The sequence below is a fragment of the Natator depressus genome, chromosome 2 (assembly GCF_965152275.1).
Source record: "Natator depressus isolate rNatDep1 chromosome 2, rNatDep2.hap1, whole genome shotgun sequence".
Taxonomy (NCBI): Eukaryota; Metazoa; Chordata; order Testudines; family Cheloniidae; genus Natator; species Natator depressus.
In genome coordinates, this window is record NC_134235.1 from 104852581 (window position 1) to 104874569 (window position 21989).

The 21989-nt window shown below is 40.0% G+C and overlaps 2 long non-coding RNA genes across 3 annotated transcripts in view; one reads left to right on the forward strand and one right to left on the reverse strand.

The window, feature by feature from the left end:
- LOC141982576 (uncharacterized) overlaps window positions 1-20410 on the forward strand; it is a 55416-nt gene extending 35006 nt beyond the window's left edge. The window contains exons 4-6 of the long non-coding RNA XR_012638127.1: window positions 2475-3704; window positions 13956-14033; window positions 18359-20410. This is a non-coding gene — a long non-coding RNA (uncharacterized LOC141982576). The remainder of the gene's footprint in view (window positions 1-2474; window positions 3705-13955; window positions 14034-18358) is intronic.
- The window catches only part of LOC141982575 (uncharacterized), a 342639-nt gene that overhangs the window by 237904 nt on the left and 82746 nt on the right, over window positions 1-21989 (reverse strand). The gene's annotated exons all lie outside the window — the stretch shown is intronic.

The following is a 21989-nucleotide window of genomic DNA, read 5'->3' on the forward strand; positions in this document are numbered from 1 at the left end:
CCCCCGCTTGTCAGCTGCTGTGGCCCACGTTGATTATAACTACAAAAGGTCCCCCCGCCTCCTGCTGGGAATAGTTCACCTTACCTGATCATTCTTGTTACAGTGTGTATGGTAACACCCATTGTTTCATGTTCTCTGTGTATATAAATCTCCCCACTGTATTTTCCACTGAATGCATCCGATGAAGTGAGCTGTAGCTCACAAAAGCTTATGCTCAAATAAATTTGTTAGTCTCTAAGGTGCCACAAGTCCTCCTTTTCTTTTAGCACACTTAAGAGTATTTTCATTTAAGGTTGAGGTTTTAACTCCCTCTGACCAAAGCAAGAACATTTAGAGTTGTAACTATTCTTAACAGGCATCATGGGCGGTAGGTATAATAGGCCAGGGAAGGCTTAGCCTTCCCTGGACTGCCGCCAACCTGCCGCCTGACACCTGGGTCGTGGTGGCCCTGCCCCTTCTGAGACCCCCAGCACGTCTTCCACTCCACCCTCTCTCTCCCCAAAGGTCCCCACTGCTCGCCGCATCCCTCCTCCTTGGGACAGGGAGAGGCAACGGCCGGTGGAGTGAGGCAACTTGGCCAGGCGCTCTGGGGCTGGCAACTTCGCGGGGGGGAAAGGGGAGCCTTCAGGGGCGGGAGGAGCTGGCACTCAGGGCACTAGCAGCTCAGTCCTGGCGGGGGGCAGCAGCTTGGCGGGGGCAGCCTTCAGGGCTGGCAGCTTGAGGGGCTGGCCTGGCGCTTGGGGGGCCAGAGGTTTGTCCAGGCACCGGCAGCCAGCAGTTTGTCCAGCGGAGGGCCTTCGGGGGCGGGAAGAGCTGGAACTCAGGGAGCCGGTGGCTCAGCCTGGTGCTGGCAGCCAGCAGCTTGTTAGCTTGCTACAGTTTCAAGCTCAGTGTGAAAAATCACCTCTGGTGCTCTTCCCAAATTTGGAGACTCCAGGAGCACATGAAGTCCAAGGATAGTGACCACAGACACAATCACAAGTACAAACTTTTTCTGTACTACAAGTTTTATTAGAACAATAAGTAATATTACAATTACCCATTCATACAGAAATCCTACAAAAACCCATGCAGTGACTAAGACTGTAGCCTTATTCGCATCCTCAGAAGATATTCTAGGTTCTGATGGATCTCTCAGATGATCATCAGTAGAGGGATGGTTCCTGCTGGGGTTTCCTGTGGGGTCTTGACTTTTATCCAACTAGGGAACCTCTTTTATATTGTTCTCACTACACCTAACACATATGCATGAGGGTTCCAACCCTCTTTTCCTTATTTGTACTTCCACACACCATGAATATTGGGTTGCCCCCTTTTTCATAGGTTGTTTCTTAGTTCCTCGTGTTCTCATTAGCATCTATGCACAACATGTACTCTGCGGTCAGGAAGGACATTCCATGATGTTATAATCAGATGTCTTGTGATCTTGACAATAAATCGCAGTTTATTGCAATCTAGTTTTCCATAACATTACTGTAAAACAATGTGCCAATAGGCAACCTTGTGACCTTACTGCCATAGGGTTACTCCTAGGTCACCCACTCACATCAAGTATTTTAAAGTCTATGGCCTAATCTGACTAAGCTAAAAATTTTACAGGCCTCAGCCTTACAGGCCTCAGCCTTTGCATTCCAGGTCATGCTTTTTATATTTATTTATTTATATATATATAATATTAGAGTGACCAGATGTCCTGATTTTATAGGAACAGTCCTGATTTTTGGATCTCTCTTATATAGGCTCCTATTACATATCTTCCCCTCCCCCATATCCCGATTTTTCACACTTGCTGTCTGGTCACCATATTAAACACACACACACACACACACACCCTATTACTTTACCAGACCACTGTGACTTCAGCTACGGGTGCAGCCAGGGCTGTGGGTGCACTGCCCCTGCTCATCCCTGTAACTGGGGCTGTGCTGCCCTGCAGCCGGGGCTGTACTATTGGAATTTACTATCTTTAGACTGCTTGGTTACTCATACCAAACAATGCATTCACAGTAGTTTTAGGCATTTAAATTCCTGCTTCGTTTTTTCTGAGAATAAGGGAAAGTAGTATTACTGCCCCCTGACTTTACCTCAACTGTACCTTAATCAAGCAGTCCTATATCCAGAAGGACTTAAGTGAGGCCTCCTTAGCTCAGTAGTTAACTGAGCATAAGCCAAGGCTGAACATTCACTGCAAGATCACTACGATTGTACATTTTTCATCACCATCCACATATTTTAATCCCAGAAAGGAAAATACTGAAGGACCATATTCTCAATCTGCTTTGTGGCCTATTTGCATGGACTTAGGTGGTATAGAGGAACCATAACCCAGATACAAATGACCAGCAGAGAATGCCCCGTTGAAGGGAATTCCCTGTTGCTACTTCCTCTGCTTCCCACTCTGGGCAAATGAAGTGAGTTGGAGAAGGGGCAAAGTGTTTTGGGGTGATTTTTTTTTCATTTGTTTGTTTTTTTAGGCGCTTCAGAGAAGAGCTCTGCCAAGTCAATCCTCCACTTTTGCAGGGTCCATTAAGGACACTGACACTTGCAGAATTTACAAGCTACTCTGGAGCAACTCTGACAGAGCTGATGGAAGAGAAGATCCGAGGTCTGGAGATGCAGGAGGACTCTATGATGGAGTTTCAAAGGGGACTCAAGCAGATGGAGGGAAGGCAAGAGAAGACTGAAAGGAAAACTCAAGTCTTCTAGATGCAAGCTGGACTGGAGAACACTGGAGGGTAGACTGCTGGGTCAGGAAAGTGGCCAGTGGAGGCATGTGACTACAAGAACCAGACAGAGAAGACCAGCTAGTGAAGGAGAAATAGAACTCAGGAACAGATTGCTGAGTTTGAAAATGGAGAAGGGGCATAACAGCCAGTAACAGAAGATGGGAGGGCAAGGAGGAAGAGGAGAGAGAGTCACTAGTCCTACAAGAAGGGAAGAGTCAATGGAAATAGCCAGAGTTTGAAGCCCCACGACAGTGGATGACTCATAAGATTGCAAGGGAGAACAAAAGACAAGAGGACTTGCTGCAACACCAGGAAGAAACAAGTCAACATAACTGTTGATTCCCTACAAAGAAAAGTGGACAGGCCTGTCACAGAGCTGATCCAGAGAACAGAACGGTGTGCTATCTTCTGGGAGCAAAGATACAGGATGTGGACCTGAGGCTGAAGACAGCCCTAATGGGTGCAGGAAAGAATCCACTGACTGTCCTTCATGTGGGAACAAATGATATTTCTAGATTCTGGCTGAAATGCATCAAGGGAGATTATGCCAGGCTGGGGAAGACATTAAAGAAACAGAGGTTCAGGTGATCTTCAGTGGGATTCTATCTGTCCCTAGAGGAGGAGAATGAAGGCAAGACAAGATGATGATCAACAGATGGCTCAGGCAGCGGTGCTACTAGGAGAGCTTTGGAATGTTCAACAACTGGGAGTCACATTCATGAACAGAAGATTATTTCCTTCTCATCCTATGAGAACAGACTTCTGGGATTGAGGTTGGCACCACTGATTAAAAGAGCTTCACAGCTAAGTATTCAGAGAAGGCAGTTGAAGATGCTCACGTAACCTCCATTGCTGATTCTAATATTGACCAGGAAGAAAATTAAAAAGGATACAGCAATGAAGAAAGGAACAGCAGTGGGTAGGAGAATGGACATCAAGAGGAAATATAACACCAATCCCAGTGATGCTAACAGACAGGTAGGTGACACTGGCAGTAGAATGACTGTACCTAACTGGGTGAGAATCTAGGCAAAGCCAAGCAGAAACAACTAAGATGTTTGTACCCCAATGCAAGGAGCTTGGGTAACAAAACTGAGGAACTAGAACTACTGGTGCAGGAAGTGAAACCAGATATTATAGGATTAACAGAAACATGGTAGAATAGTACAGGTATTAAAAGATGTGTGCTGTTCAGAAAAGGCAGAAATAAAGGTAAAGGTGGTGGAGTAGCATTCCATGTTAATAAGGTAATCTGAAAAGAAATTAGAAGTGATGGAATGGATAAAACAGTCGGTTTGGGTCAAAATCACTTGGGGAAGAAAGCTACCAAGGGCTCCTCTGGGATAGTGCTTGGGGTATGCTACAGATCCCAAGATCCAATTTGGATATGCTTAGAGACTGGATATTTTAATGAAATAAAAACTGGCAATTTTCTGATTATGGGAGACTTGAATTTCCCGGATATAGATTAGAGGACAAGAGTTACTAATAACGGTAGGGCCCAGATTTTCCTGAATGTGATAGCCGACAGATTTCTTCACTAAATAGTCACCAAACCAACAAGAGGAGATGCCCATTTTGAATTTATTATTGGTACGTAGTGAGGACCTCATAGAAGAGCTGGTTGTAGAGGACAAGCTTGGTCCTAGTGATAGTGAGCTAATTCAGTTTAAGATAAATGAAAGGATAAACAAAAATAAGTCTGCAACTAAGGTCCTTGATTTCAATAGCGCAAGCTTTAAAAAAATTGAGAATTAGTTAGCGAAGTGAACTGGACTGAAAAACTCAAGGATTTCAATGTGGAAAAGGCTTGGAATTACTTTAAGTCAAAGTTACAGAAACAATCTGAAACCTGCATCTCAAACAAGGGGGAAAAATTCATAGGAAAGGGTTGCAGACCAAACTGGATAAGCATGCATCTCAAACAGGTGATCAAGAGAAAGCAGAATGCCTACAAGAATGGAATATGGGATGGATCAGCAAGGAATCTACTTCTTGGAGGTCAAAAAATATAGGGAACAAGTAACGGCCAAATGCCAAGCAGAGTTGGACCTTGCAAAGGAAAGTAAAAACAGTAAAAGTTTCTATGGCAATATAAACAAAATGAAAACAACGCAAGAAGTGGAACTGCTAAGAACTGAGGATGGGGAGGAGAGTAAAGATAATCTAGGCCTGACCCAACACCTAAATGACTACTTTGCCTCAGTTTTTAATAAGGGTAATGAGGAGCTTAGAGGTAGTGGTGGGGTGGTTAAGTGAAATGAGGATATGGAAACCAAAAATTACTTCAAAAAGGTGAAAGTCAAGCTTAATGGGACCAAATTGGGGGCCCAAATAATCTCCATCCAAGAATAATGGAACTGGCACATGAAATTGCAAGACCAATAAAGATTCATTAAGAATCCTGGCTAAACTCCGAATTGCTAATATAGTATCTATTTTTAAGAAAGGGGCAAAAAAGTGACTCAGGAAACCACAGGCCTGTTAGTTTGACCTCAATTGTATGGAAGGCCTTGGAACAAATTTTGAAAGAGAAGATAGTTAAGGACATAGAGGGAAGGACATAGAGGGAAATGATAATTGGGATAAAATACAACATGGTTTTACAAAAGGTAGACCTTGCCAGACCGCCCTGATCTTTCTTTCAGAAGATAACGGATGTTTTTGACAAAGAAAATGCAGTAGATCTAATCTGCCTGGATTTCAGTAAGACATTTGATACAGTTCCACATGGGAAATTAATCAAATTGGAAAAGATGGGGGTTAATATGAGAATTGTAAGGTGAATAAAGAACTGGGTAAGGGGAGACTATCACGGATCATACTGAAAGCTGAACTGTCAGGCAGGAGGGAGGTTACTAGTAAAGCTCCTCAGGGAGGAGCCTTTTTTCAGCCTTGGGACCAATCTTATTTAACATTTTCATTTATGACCTTGGCACAAAAAGTGGGAGTGTGCTAATAAAATTTGCAGGTGACACAAAGTTCGGGAGGTATAGCCAATATTGAGGAAGATCGGAGTATATACAAGAAGATTTAAATGATCTTGAAAACTGCCGTTAATAGAAATGGGATGAAATTTAATAATGCAAACTCATGCATTTAGGGACTAACAACAAGTTGGAAGTGACCGAGGAGGCGAAAGACCTGGGTGAATTGGTTGATCACAGGATGACTATGAAATGCCAATGTCATGTGGCTGTGACAAAGGCTAATACAATCCTAGGAGTCATCAGGTGAGGTATTTTCAGTAGAGTCAGAAGTGCTAATGTCATTATACAAGGGACTGGTGAGATCTCATCTGGAATACTGTGTGCAATTCTGGTCTCCCATGTTTAAGATTAATTCAAATTGGAACAGGTGCAGGGAAGGGCTACTAGAATGATCAGAGAAATGGAAATCCTACCTTATAGAGGAGATTTAAGGAGCTTGGCTTGTTTAGCCTAACCAAAAGACAACTGATGAGAGAGAGGATTGCTCTCTATAAATACATCAGAGGGATACACACCAGGGAGGAAGAAGAGTTATTTAAGTTAAGCGCCAATGAGGACACGAGAACAAATGGATATTAACTGGCCATCAACAAGTTTAGTCTTGAAATTAGACAAAGGTTTCTCACATTCTGAGGAGTGTAGCTCTGGAACAGCCTTCCAAGGGGAGCAGTGGGGGGCAAAAAAACCCTAACTGGCTTAAAGACTGAGCTTGATAAGTTTATGGAAGAGACTGCCTACAATGGCATGTGACCCATCTGCAACTACTAGTAGCAAACATCCATAGCGACGGGGACACAAGATGGGGAGGGCTCTGAGTTACTAGAGAGAATTCTTTCCCAGGTGTCTGGCTGGTGAGTTTTACCAATATGCTCAGGGTCTGACTGACTGCCATATTAGGGGTCAGGAAGGAATTTTCCCCTGGGTCAGATTGGCAGAGACTTTGGGAGAGTTTCACCTTCTGCATCATGAGGCATGGGTCCCTTGCAGGTTTACATAAGAGTAAATGGTGGATTCTCTGTAACTTGAAGTCTTTAAATTTTGATTTGAGGACTTCAGTAACTCAGTCAGATGTTATGGGTCTATTACAGAAGTGGGTGGGTAAGGTTCTGTGGCCTGCAATGTGCAGGTCAGACTAGATGATCACGATGGTCTCATCTGGCATTAAAGTCTATAAACCCTAAGCAACACTGTGGATCCCTGGTTCTCAGGCCCAGCTCCACCATAGCCCACACCCTGATGTCCCTTCTCCCCCCTCCACCCCAATCTTCCCTGCCCTAAGCAGAGTTCTCGTGAAGGAGAGAATCTGCCCCATTGTTTCAGGCTGTCTGGAGACACTTAGTTCTCATAGTCTCATCACAAGGATTAACTTCATCACCATGTATGCTGGAAGATTTTAAATAAAATTTAAAACAATTAAAAAATATGATACGAAAGCTTAGTTTGAGGAGCACAAGATGGCATCCTTTAGGAAAAGTAGTCTTACCCAGCTGCTGTGAATTGTCCCTGTTCAGTCCCTGACTGTATTTTCAAAGTGAAGAAAGAATCTTTATGAAATTATTTAAACCATAAGAAGATATTTTCTTATATATACACTAGTGTTTGTAATAATGAAATGAAGGACATTGCCTGCAAATGATTTTTTAACCCCTCTTATGCCTGGATTCAAAGCTATAATATAACACAGCAGGATCTCCAGACTCAGGTTCAAAGAATTCATTTTACAAAATAGAAGCCAACCCCTGTAAAGTTATTTTTCCTGTATGCATCAAGTGCAACCTCCACTGTGAGGTGAAGAGACCATCTCTCATGGAGAGAGAACGGACGAAATCAGTCACTGAATTTCTTAGTTCATTCCTGGACCCCTGCTAAGCAAACATTGCAAATAAAAGCCAAGATCTAGCTGCTGGGCTCAGTTTATGAAATAACTAAAGGAACAACTTGCAATCATCTAATATATTTCTCTTGGGATCTTATTTGCATGAGGTTTTCCTAGAGGTGAACAGTCAGCTAGAGCTACAAAAGCACCTGGAATCGGAACAGTTTATATGTAGAATGGCATGAAACCAAAACATAACCAAGCCCTCATCAAAATAAAATAAAATGGCAAAGCCTTATATGAAGAAAGTTTCCATGGCATATTAAGCTCATTTAAAATAACTATACCTTTATTATGCATCTCAAATCCACAAAGCAAAGAATTCAGAGCTAAAGTTGAAAATCTGGACTCAAGCTCTGGGCCAAATTCATCCTTGATGTAAGCCTATTAAAGACAGGAGTTAACGATAGGAATTAATTTCTGCTTAATGCAATCCAGTTCTCTCCTGCCCTGTACCTTCTGTAGTCATTTATGCATTTGCAAAGTTAATACAAAGTCGCTAGCAGTAAGTCGCTATTAAATCAGCATTCCACATTCATTTAAACCTGTGATAGAATTTTATCTTCACTTTTCACAGGTGTAAATAACTAAAGGTATAAGGGAGCAGAGAATCAGGACTACTGAAGTGCCATACTTGAGTTTTGTACAATTTGTTTTTAAAAAGGTACATTGAAAAGTTATATTAAAAATGGTAAATCTGAAACAAAGCAGTGGTGAATCATACACTGTATGTATGAAAGATCACTCAGTAGCCTAAATCCCATGAAGAACTTATAAGAGAGCAAGTTAAAGCATGAGTCACTAACGATACTCAGTCTAAACAATGGATCTTCTCGTTTTTATGGATTTAAGTCAAAGACTTCAAAAACTATTTTTGCATTTTTATAGATTAATTTCCATAGGTATTTTTCATTAGTATTAAAAAAAGAAAATTCCTCAAACAGTGCTCCAACATAACTAGCCTCTTAAAAACTCCTTAGATAAATATTTACTTGATGATTCAGACTAATGCCTTTTGGCCAAGTATGTATTTAGAGACTTTTAAAGCTTGCATTAACAACCAGATCACGTTTGTATGTATTCAGGGGCTTTTCAATAAAGTATGTATTTGACCCATCAATCTGATCAATATGAAAATGCACACCAACTTATTTTTAGATTATATTGAAATATGTAGTTCTGTTTCTCTCATCCTTGAGCATCATTGCCACTTTTCAGACCTTAACGTCTTTTCAATTAATTGTTTCTCTAATTTAAGTATCAAAAGGACAGATCCTAATTAAATGCAAAAATTCAAGGGAGTGTGTTAAGGGGGGGGGATTTGAGCACAGAGAACTTCTGAAGTCATGAAACTTCTAGTTCCTGCCCTTCTAACAACTTTTAAAGCGCTGAAACCTACTTAAAGTTTAAGAAAAGAAATGAGATTCGCTACTGAATTATAACTATTGCAAGTTTCACATTAGAGCACATTACAGCTAAATTAAAGCCCCCTTGGAAAACAAGTTTCCTAATGGAAACTTTGACAAACCTTTAACTGTACCAGCATGAATAGGGCACTACTAAAATTGTAGAATCTGTACCAACCGTCTCAAAATAGAGGGATTTGGGTAATCCATGATCTTTAGTGTCAAAATGATGCCACAAATTTCAATTAAGCTAATCCCATTAAGATCTAATATTGTTATCCTTCTGAAATGAAAATACATTTAATTCAACCATAGCAGTGACAAGCATTCTCCCTCTGCCATTTCAGTACTCCTTTATTGAACCCTTTTAGCTTAACCAGAATATGGGGGAGGTCATTTGACTGGGATGGTTACTTCTGTTGCCAACTCCCTCTCCCTACATACCTATAAAGGACATATTGCGCTAAATGAGTATAATCATTTCTGCACAGTTGCTGTCAGCACTGTGTTCCCAAAGAAAGACTCAACTTTGAGAGATTCTGGTCAGTGTCACAGCTAAACCTGACTGAAGAGGCAGGGAGGTGTAGCGGATAGAGCACTGGGCTGGAACTCAGCTGATTAAGATCACTCCCTCACACAAAGGAATCCATATGCAATGTGGGGTAAATCCTGTTCTCTGTGGGGGGTGGTTTTCATAGAGAAGGCCAACGGTTACATACCTCCTTTGTTGCAGTGGACAGGGTGTGCAGGAACAGGGGTTCTGTAGCTACACAGATACTTTCATTCACCCCTACAACTAAGTTGCTTGTAAGAGCTATTTTATAAAGATCTTTTTTTTAAATTTGAGAGAAAAGTAGTATTGTATCTCCAACATCACCAGAAAAAGACAAATGGTGCAGTATCTGCTTCAATATTTCTCTTGTACAAAATAAATTTACATTAAATTTTTCCAACAAAACTAATTCCCACAGAGTGAACAAATACCCAAAACAGGGACCCAACAATAAACCAAACACAGGTACTTAATCTTCAGAGACTATTCTAAAACAAACTAGTAAAATTGCCCCTTTTCTCCATAGCGATTTGCTAGAGATGGGCACTTTGCATGTTAAAAAATGATCAGTTTTAAAAGAGGAAAAATAAATGGGCTTCATTAGACTTGACAAAGTTCACCAGCCCATTTTCAATCATGGCACTCTTTGGAACAAAGCACTTTATGACAAGAGATTTTACACGCACAAATCTAACAAAAAATATTTTGTGCAGAACTGATCAAATGTGAAAATTACTAAGTTTTCTCTGGAGCCAAGGCTACAGCCATTTCTGGCTTGGCAAAAAAGTACCTGCAACTCAAGCAGGTCCCTCAAATTCTTCAGATCCCTGACACTGAATCCCCAATTCTGAAAGGTCACAATGGTCATCTCCACTTCTTCCCCTCACTGTCATAGAGACAATCACTTCCACAGTATCTGACAGCTGAGTGACTGGGCATTTTTTCATTATCCTGTCCATCTTATCATAGAACATTCACCCAGACTTGCTGTTACTGTCTCTGGCCTTCTGGTAAGTTTACTTTAGGCTTTTACATTTTTTCCCCCTATTTTGATGTACACCTCCCTCTACAAGATGCCAGGAAATTATGTTATATCTTATCCGGCTTCTCCCAGGGCATCCACGGTCCTGCAGACTCTCAGCATTGAAAGCCATGAGCTTTGAGATGCTGGCTGTGTTCATATTTTTTTAAAAGACTTTATAGGGCTACTTAAAATGTAGGCATTTCCTTCTATATCCCTTCTTCTATTTAAATTCTAAAAGCCTTTTACATATTTTATCCTGCCAATATTCTTTAAAAGGAACACTGGCAAAAATTTGACCTTCAGCCCCTATACTATGGACTGCAATTCCTGATGCGCCTGAATTCCACAAAATGCCAGATGCAACCAAGTCTTACCACCTACATGACACATCACAAGAGTTATTAACCTCATTGAGAATGACCTTCAAATTTTTACTACCATTTTTAAAAGAAGTCTTCCACCTTGATACAGGTACAAATGGGAAAAACATAGGGAAAGAAATATTATTTGCAAGCTTCCAAACAAGTACTGCAAAAAAGTGAAAAAATAAATAAGATGTCAAATACTAATTTTTTTTAAACAGATGCACATGTCCTTTTGACTTACCACTCAAAAATAAGACTTCAAGTATCAGTACAGAATACAGAAATAAATCTCGATGAGAAAAATCTGTTTTTATAATCTATGTTATCATTAAGATTAAATGCACTTTAAGTGTGTTTAATATAAAAGTAAGTGACTTGAATTGTAAGAACAAAAGAACATAAGGTAGTTAATATAGACTACAGGCAATTAGTTGTAAGTATATTTGAAGCTAAAATCATGATAAACTTGAATATGGGCCTAGGTTTACATTTAAAAAATTTAACTGTTGTTTAAAATGTAGTATTTTGTAGGATGTATCTTACTGATAATGATTATTAATTTATTTTTGCATTTAAAAGGCCTAGCTTAGATGTTCATCACAAACATGTATTTCAGGAATGCTTTTCCTAAAATTTTAGAAATGCAACAATATACACTAATCTATAAGCTGATGTGGAACTTTTATTCTCATTCCATTAAGGGCCTTTAAACTGCCAGAGCAGCATAAAGTGTGTTTGATGCAAATGAGACTCAAGCCCCATATTCTTTATAGACATTGTGGGAACTTTTAAAAAAAAAAGACATAGGATATTATGCACCTTAAACCAACCACATTCTCGAGTGTTGCTGATTTCTGCTAGTATACTGAGTATCAACTATTTGTAAAGTTCTTATTTATGAATGTGTTACACTGACGAAGTTCATTTAATAACTGGCAGAATGACCCACATCAGAAAGCCTGACAGAAATTAAAGGCATTAAATTTCCTACACTGATTTGATCCTGTTTTCTACATAATGGAAATCAAGTTGGGTTTTATTTCTGCTGTAACATCCGCCATCAGAGCAGAAGTTCTGCAGCAAAAGAATTGCTACTGTGAAATATTTACCCCTGCCTTTAGCAGAAAGCTTACATATTATTTTCTTTAAAATCAAATCTGTTTTCAAATGCAGTGTTCCATAAAAAAAGAAAACTTAAAAAAAATCTCATAGTGAATATAACAATCAAACCTTCCCAAATGCAACTGTAATTTACCTCGGTCTGATCTTTATTATTTCTTTGATCAACGACCATGTTATTTTTAGTAAGTTACAGGATTTTTGGAGAGCTGACTTAAGAGTCAGTGCTGCATTGTGCTGAGTTTTGGGAAGCTGATGTGAGGACATGTAAAACAGTCTCCAGTTACATTTAGGAGAACCCCAGGTCCTCTTGAAATGGAAAATGGGTAACTATTCCCAAAAAAATAATTAACTGTAGTTGATTTTTCCTATATAATCAGAGTACTCAAATGCAAACCAACCAACTTAGCTTGACTAATCCTTGCAGTAAAATTTTGGGAAAGTAAGTAGCAAAGTGACAGCAACAACTGTCAAAGTCTAATACATTTAAAATGTTTCCTAGAATGGCCTGCTTCTGTCAGAATCTGCTTTGGCCAAGGACAGGACTGAGACTCAGGATCACAGTGTGGATAAAAGTAGATTTAAAAAACAAAAAACAAAAAAACCATTTTGCTTTAAACTGGATTTTTAAAATTAATCCTATTTAAAAATCAAATTTGACAACCTATATTAATCTATTAAAATAATTTAAATTAAAATAAAAATGTCCACAGTACATGTTTGCTGTCAAGTTTTAAAGAAAGTGAAACCACTAAACTGGTAGAGGTCACCGGCTAAGCAACTGGAACTAAGAGTTTGTTGAAGTGCTAAACCAGCTTTCGATAGCAGTAGCCTCTTCTGCAGGTACAGAGAAAATATATTAATTTCAGTTTATTTAACTAGTTTAGTTCAATGATTAGTTTATTCAAAGTTAAGAAACCACTTTGGAGTTGAAAGAGAGCTTGTTTGCCTCCTCCGGTCTGTGAATAAAAATGGTGTGTTAAAGGATGAGAAGTACTAGTTCTTAAATTTAAAGGACATGGTGACCTAGAAATTATCAGTTCAATTCACTAAATTGCTTAATAAATAAGTTAGTTTATCAAAACATGTTTTGCATATAAAACTATGAGCATAGTGGGTCAGACTAATGGTCCATCTAGCCTAGTACCCTGTCTTCCAACAGTGGCCAGTATCAGAGCTTCACAGGGAAGTGTACAGAACAGAGCCATTGGAGAGATCCACCCGTCTTGCCATCCCAGCTTCTAGCTGTCAAAGGTTTAATATCACCCCAAGAGTGGGGTTACATCCCTGGCCATCTTGGATTATGTCCATTGATAATCCTGTCCTCCAAGAAAGCATCTAGTTTTTTTGAACCCAGTTATACTTTTGGCAATCACAACATCCTTGGCAATGAGTTCCATAAGGTAATTGTGTGAAACCTGCTCTAAACCTCTGCCTATTATTTTCATTGGGTGACCCCTAGGTTTTGTGTTGTGTGAAAGAGTAAACACACACTTCTATTCACTTGCTCTACACCATTCAAGATTTTATAGACCTCTATCATATTCCCCCTTAATAGTCTCTTTTCTAAGCTGATCAGCCCTAATCCTTTTAGTCTCTTCTCGTACAGAAGCCAATCCATACACCTGATCATCTTTGTTGCCCTCCTCTGAACCTGTTCCAGTTCCACCATATTCTTGTTGAGATCGGGATAACAGACCTAGACAGTATTCAAGGTGTGGGTGCACCATGCATTTATGTAGTGGCATTAGGATATTTGCTATTCCTTTCTGAATAGTTTTTACATGAACACCTAAAGTTGTCTGTAGAAGCGCAGTACCAAATGAAAATGATGAACTTTCAGAAATGTATATTAACTTTATGTAATAAAATGACTAACAGGTGATATACACACAGATCACAAGCTCTGCAGACAGAGCATCCTGGGCAAGCTGCATGAGTGAGTAATCCTGAGAACTGGAAGGAGCTGATGAGGTAATTCCTTGAATGTATATAAAAAAGTACAGCTTTAAACCCTAACCCACACTTTGTCACAAGCTGCAGCTGGAGAGTTTTACTAACCGGAATCTGCAGAACATATGGACTGGAATGTGTTCCAGCATCAAGCAGTTCAAATATGTACATTAAGTCACTCAGCTTTAATACACTATTTACAGTTTGACTTATGAATGCATCATTGTCTTTTACATTTCCAAAATGAATGTGTACAAAAACCCTGGAAGCTTTATTGAGGGCAATTGATGCAAACATCAAAGACACCTAGAGCAAAGAAAAATCCGTGACCATATTAGCTTACAGCTCAAACACAAGGAGGATAGCATCTGTAAGTTCCATTTTATATAAAACAGCTTCAGCAAATTTTTTCCCTCTCACCCCCTATTGTATTTCCTGACTACATCATCAGGAAAGGAAGTCTGTGAGCCTTTGAAGCCTTCATCCAAAACAAACAAAAGCCTTTGTAACTCGAAGTCTTCTGCTTTCTGACCACCCACAGAGAATCTAACAGATACCTTCTTTTAAAGGCCACCCCAGGATGCTACTAGGGGAACGAAAAGATGACAAAGTCCAAATGTAACCATTATATAATATTTGTCTAGTGAAATATAATATTCCCATAATCTAAACAGTATGCTAAGATTTTCATTAATATGTTGAAGGGTCTGGTAGTGTTCATTGATTGAACAGGATAAGAACAAGATTTATTGCAGGGCCAAGTAGAAAACCCTTTTTCAGAGAGGCAGAAATTTTGTTACTCTGTTTTTGATGCCACTTCCATAAACAGTACTTCCTAGAAAGACAGTGACTACTGGCTGATGTAGCAGCTTTCCAGCCAGCAACTTCCAGGAATTACATAATCAAAGCAACCCAAATAGTGCGGTGTATACAGAGACACACAGGTTGATGCCCAAGATATACCGACTGAATGGACTAAGCATTAGGGTGCAAAATACTGAGGCTATGTCTACACTACCATGGTAAATCGACCTACGCTACGCAACTCCAGCTATGTGAATAACTTAGCTGGAGTTGACCTACCTTAGGTCGAGTTACCATGGGGTCTACAGGAGAAAATCTCCCATTGACTTACCTTAGTACAGGGGTTGACTGGAAAACTATCTGCAGTCGATTTGGTGGGTCTTTACTAGACCTGCTAAATCGACCGCTGGTGGATCGATCTCAGAGCTTCGATCCCGGCTGTAGTGTAGACTTGCCCTTAGAATTCCTGGAACCACAGATTCAATTCTTGGCATGATCAATTCAACTGGTCATTCTTGTGAGGTAGATGAATTGAATATTATTCAATTTCCCCATGCGTGAAACTTTGTCTGTAACGATGTTAGAGATCCCTAACGTACTTTATTTATCAGGTGTTTGTTTCTTCACCCCTTGCCAAAAATATACTCCCCTTCAACTATACACATCTTCAATCCTGGCAGTGACAGTATTTCAGCGGTACTATCTAGCTTGCAAAGTACTTTGGGATCCTTCAGGATGAAAGTTCTCATATATAATTTGTTTTGTATTGATACTTAGAAGGGTGTTTAATTCCATTTTACTGACAAATAAGTATTTTATAAAGCACAACTTGAAGCTTGTGAGAAATTCAAAAAAAATGTTCACACTTAATTGCCCCTACTTATAATTTATTATAAGATGTTTTTATTGTAACGATTTTAGGGAGTGTAAGAGAAAATTTAAAAAAGAAAAAGAAATTCAAAGACACACAAACATGATAAAAATACCATAAACTTTTAGAATTTAAAATTTATTTAAATACAATTTAAGTTAATTTGGCATTCTTGAAAATAAGAATTAGAGTGTTGTTTGCAGAACAGACATGGTGCTGCTGAGATAATGCTCAGACTACAGTGTGGAATTCCTACAAACTAGAGACAGAAAAAAGTGGAGGATGTGCTCTGACTTATGTCCTGCACTCAAAGCCAAGTTCTTAATGGAACTATCCACCATCTCATAGCTAGTGGCAACTTTTACTTTATTCAAGTAAGGTGCCAAAAGGTGTCTGGCACTATACATAAAATAGAAACTTCAATAAATAATCCTATACAGGGTCAAATGGTCCACTGTAGTCTGCAATCTGTGGCACAAATATAAACAAAAATAGGAAGCTAAACCATCATTGATAAAATGACCCAAATAAGGAGGACTTAAGGTCATCAATCTTTTGCTGTCTTGAAACTTTTAGGTAAGGAGCACCGTAGCTTCAGGCCTTCTTAGAAGGCTCTCTTTTTCTGACCCTCATATGGATCCAGATTAAGTCTCAGGATAACGAGAAATTCTGCTCATGGGACACATGGCAAAAATTCCTGTAAGGCACCCACATCCTAGATTAAAGGATTTTATATACTACAGCCATGTGCTGTGTTTGTCCTCTACCTGTCACAAGAATAGCAGCCCTTTGAGAAAGACCACTTGCCAGCACTACATCTTTCAATAAATTCACACACAAATTTAAAAGTAGCAGGTGTCTGTCACTGTGAGGAGCCTGAGCATATCTGTGTCTAGTGTCTAGAAGGTATAATGGCAGAACACAGCCAAAAAGGAGGAATTGTACTGTGTAAACCCACTTAGCAAGCAAGAACAAAAAATATGCTCTAGGACCACTTTCTCCCGAACAGAAGTGATGAAAAATTGGTTGTTGCACTGTGGTTACTGAAATGAAATGTTATTAAATCCATATACCCAAATGATTGCAAGGGTCTATCATTTTTCCCAAAAAACCTCTCCAAACATGTTCCAGTTAGTGAGAATCAAATGAAAAACAATGTCATACAACACAAGTGATGTCAGAAGAGGTGAGAAAGTGAACAAAAATCACTGGACAGCCAAGAATTGTATAACCCTAAGATAATGGGCATATAACCCTCAATAGCATCCTAGTGTTATTTTTATTTATGAGAGAACCACCACAAGTGCCTGTTTCACACAAGCTAAATATGAATGTAAATAGGCTGAATATATAAAATTGCAAATAAGGGGTGTGTACCACAGCCTGTCAACTTTAGCAGTCAGTACCATCACAATCCGTACCTGAAAACCCACTGATGAACAGTTAACAGAACATTTGTCTTGAAGGGCTAGCACACAATAGTGTGGTGTTAACTGGCCTCTAATAAAACATGAGAGATCATGTCCTCCAGGCTCAGTTGAGGCTTCAATATATATTGTCCATGTGAGCAAACCTCTGTAGGGTACATTTAAACCTCTGGCAAGATGCAAGATACACAGTTAAGGATTTTTGCATCCTGAATTAACACTTCACCCAGCAGGCAGCTCCACATCAGTTATCCATAAGAATGAATTTCTCAGAAAATATTTTAAAAATTATAAATATGCAAAATGGCTGCAGGCATGCTAATTATTGCAAACAAATTGTAAGCATGATTATACTTTTAAATATTTAAATTTTCATGCATTTTAGCTTCATTTGTGAAAAAGGGAATTAATACATTTTTATAAACACAACACATTGTTTCATACTACATTTGTTATCATTTACATTTTTTCTCCAGTATCTAATATGATGTGCATCCACAAAACATCAGGTAAATGCTACCATTCCCCCCGCCCCCTTGTTGTTGTTCTTAGCACCTTGAGAATGGCTCTCACTACAACCAATGTTAGAGACAATTTCCCACCCTCTGCCTCCTTTCCGCTCGGAATTATTCCTAAAGGAAATATCTTGAATAAATATATTTTAAACCTTGAAGGAAACTGCCAACATTTTAAAGAGATACCTATCCTAGAGACAGAGTTTCTCCTTGTTATAACCAGAAACCGATGAAATGCACAGTAGAGGGGAAACTGAAGGCCAAAAATGTCCATTTATCACAGCTGAACCTCAGGTTTGCTTGCCTGTGCAAAGTCAAATCCTAGGCCTAGAACTTCTAACTTCGGCCCCCTTCTGCATCTCCCCTCCTCGGTGTGGGCAGCTAAGAGAAAATACACAGGCTTACCCAATATATATTCCTTTAAATAAGTCAACTGAACGTTACACCTTTCCTTATAATGTCTCATGTTACTGAAAATATTTTATGGTGTTGCTTGAAATTGAATTTTGTTTCTCCTGTTATTGATGCATTCAGTTGCTAGCTCTGGTCTACCCAGGTGGAAAAATTATATTATGCACATCACTTGGGGCGGAGGGGGTGCCGGGGGGGGTGGGGGGGGGGAGGAGAAGAGAGACTGACGACTCCAGTAAGGTTTGGGCAACTCAAAGGGATTCCTCTATTTATAAATTAGTGTAACAAAAATTCAATAAATGTTTTTCTTTTTGTCAGGACATACACTTGGAATTAATGTAGTCCAGGGGAAAAAAACACCATAACCCTTTCCCCATTTATAGAGCCATTCTGATAATGGCAGAACACAGCATTTTCTGTTGTACAGAAGATCAGAGAGACTTTGAGAATAAAGCATTTTCTCAACAAAAGGAATTGGTGTTGGCTTAACCTATTCAAAAGAATCCCTGACAATCTTAACGTATTCTTTTCAGTGAAGCCAGTTCTGTGTGATCCATAGAAGGCACATCAGCGTCTTAAACAAGCACCCAGGTTACACACCCTTCCAGCTGCTTGTAAGCAAATGAGAGTGAAAACACTTAGAACCTGAAGGCTGAAACCAGCTGTTATCCTAGAAAAGACATTTGTTTCATAAAACATCCTTTTAAATCAGAATAAAAGTAAGCATCTTCACAATTTGAAAGAGTCTTAATTCTTCTCAGGTAACAGAAGCGAGTTAACCTTTCACACTCCAGGCAATTTGGGTGATAGCAGTCATACAATGATAGATTTCATGATTTTAAGGAAAGGAAGGAGTGAGCAGCAGAATAAGGATAATGGACTTCAAAAAAAAAAAAAAAGAACTGGAAGATAAGGCCCCTTGGGTTTTCTTCCAATGGGAAACTAGCCGTTCCTCAAGGAGACAATATTAAAAGGCACAACTGCAAACTATCCTGATACTACTCTTCCTCTTTCCTTTGTAAGAGGCCAATATGGCTCCATCAGGAGCTCTTTAATAACATGAAAATCAAAAGGGAATTCTACAAATTAGTAAAAGCATTGTCAAATGGATAAGGAGGAGTACAAAACAGCACAAGTATGTAGGGACAAAATAGTTTTGTGCCTTCACCTTTCTGAGTTACACCTTTAAAGAGACAAAAGGCAGTAAGATGTTCTTAAAATACACTTTCCTTTGTCTCTCTTGCTCCTAGTGTAGGTCCTCTACGTAACAGGGAAGGAGAGCTAATAACTGATGACATCAAGAAACCTGAGGTGCTTAATGCCTATTTTTCTTGTCTACACTAAAAAGTAGAACCAGATACTCAACACATCACCAACCACTAAGGCGGGAAGAATAGGGAAAGAATACATTAAAGAATATTCAGATAAATTAGAGATATTCAATCAGCAGAGCGTGATGAAATTCATCCTAGGGTACTTAAGGAACCAGCTAAAGCAATCTTCGAGCTGTTGCAATTATGTTTGAGAACTTCTGGAGGACAGGAGAAGTCCCAGAAGACTGGAGAAGGGCAAACATAGTACCTAGCTCTAAAAAGGGGAACAAGGAGGATCTGGGGAATTATAGACCAGTCAGCCTAACTTTGATACCTTTGGAAAGATACTGGAGAAATTTATTAAACAATGTGTAAGCCTCTGGAAAACAGGTTTATAAGGAATAGCCAGCATGGATTTATCAAGAAAAAAAGTCATGCCAATCCAACTTCTTGATAGGATTAGTGATCTGGTGGATAAAGGGGAAGCAGTAGACATGATGTACCTTGGTTTCAGTAAGGCTTCTGATGCAGTTCCACATCACATTTTCACAAGCAAACTAGGGAAATGTGTTCTATATGAAACTACTAGTACGTGGGTGCAAAACTGGATGAAAGATCATACTCAAAACATAGTTATCAATGGTTTGCTGTCAAATTGGGAGGGCGTATCTAGTGGGATTGTGCAAGGATCAGTCCTGAGTCCAGTACTACTCAATATTTTCATTAATACTTGGATAATAGAGTAGAAAGTGTGCTTATAAAAAGTGTGCAGGTGACACCAAGTTGAGAGGAGAGGAGTTTCAAGCACTTTGGAGGGCAGGATTAGAATTCAAAATGATCCTGATGAATTGGAGGCTTGGTCTGAAGTCAACAAGATGAAATTCAGTGAAGAGAAGTGCAAAGTACTTCACTTAGGAAAGAAAAATAAAATGCACAACTACAAAGTGGGGAATAACTGTCTAGGTGGTAGTACTGCTGAAAAGGATCTGGGAGTTACAGGAGACCACAAACAGGATATGAGTCGTCAATGTGCTGCAGCTGCAAAAAAGGCTAATAAGATTATGGGGTGTGTTAGTAGGAGTGTTGTATGTAAGACATGGGAGGTAGTTGTCCTGCTCTGTTCAGCACTGGGGAGGCTCCAGCTGGAGAACAGTGTCCAATTCTGTGCACCACACTTTAGGAAAGATGTGGACAAATTGGAAAGAGTCCAGAGGAGAGCAACAAAAATGATAAAAGGTTTTAAAAAACGGGGCATGTTTAGTCTAGAGAAAAGACGACTGACAGGGGAACCTGATAGGCTGTCATAAAGAGGGTGATCAATTGTTCTCCATGTCCACTGAAGTAGGACAAGTAGTAATGGTCTTAATCTGCAGAAAAGGAGATTTAGGTTAGATATTGGGGAAAACTTTCTAAGGTCTAGAATAGGAGGTCATGGAGTCCCCATCACTGAAGCTTTTAGAAATGAGCTAGACAAACATCTCTCAGGGATGGCCTAGGTTTACTTGGTCCTGCCACAGTGCAGGTAGCTGGACTTGATGACCTCTTGAGGTCCCTTCCAGCACTACATTTCTATTATTCTATTGAGAGAGAAAAAATCCTCCAGATTTAGAGACTGACAACATAATACAAAGAATTCAGAAAACACCAAACAAAATGAATATGGAAGAAATGCACACAGCTCTTTAAAAGGTGAGTGCTGTGTCTTGGAATTCCTAAAGAAACCTATATAAAAACAGAAGTTGGCCGGACCTTTGTGTTTTGTGGACTGCTTTCTATTTCCTTGTGAGAGAGAAAGAGAACAAAAATTATCCCATCTTGGATCCACAAATAAGTATTCTATCCACCCATTTTCCCCTCTCCCCACGTTGATTTTTAAAAAAAGACAATCAGAATATCCCAGATTTCTGCTATACCCTTGGAAAAGTCACCGTAAATATTATTTCTAAAACAAATCTGAGGTAGTACTGTTGGGATAGGGCCTAAAGATGATGTGAATCTAATCAAGATGTGTAAGGAGACTGTTGCCCCCTTACTAACATTCAGTGGGGGTGTTTTGGTTGGCTAGCTCCCAGTACTAAAAGGGGAAGGGTCTATGGAAATCAGGACCCTGAGACTGATAGTCCCCAGGAACAATGGGGAGAGGCCAATGCTCCAGGTCAGCCTGAACGACAGGGCGGGCAGGCTAATCAGGGAGTCAGGAGGCCAGGGAGGTCCCATCCTCCCTGTGAGCTGGAATTGCCTGGGTCAGACAGAGTGGGGCCGAGCTAAGGAGAAAGCAGGGGCGCAAGCTGAGCTGGGGAGCTGAGCTGTGCCAGATCCAGAAAGAGCAGACCCTGTCCTGGGAGCAGAGCTGCAGCCCCAAAGCCAGAGGCACAGCCCAGAGAGAGCAGACCCTGTCCTGGGAGCAGAGCTGCAGCAACCAGAGCCAGAGGGGCCAGAAAAGCAGCCCAGGAAGCAGGTCAGTGCTGGGAGCAGAGTCACAGAAGCAGCCTGCAGAGCAGAGCTGTAGCAACCAGAGCCAGAGGGGCCAAAGAAGCAGCCCAGGGAGCTGGAGGTAGAGCAGCAGCGCTGAGACCGAGTGGTGGAGCTGGGTGCGGTGAGCAGCTAGGGAGAGCGAGGGGGACCCTGGGCAGCGG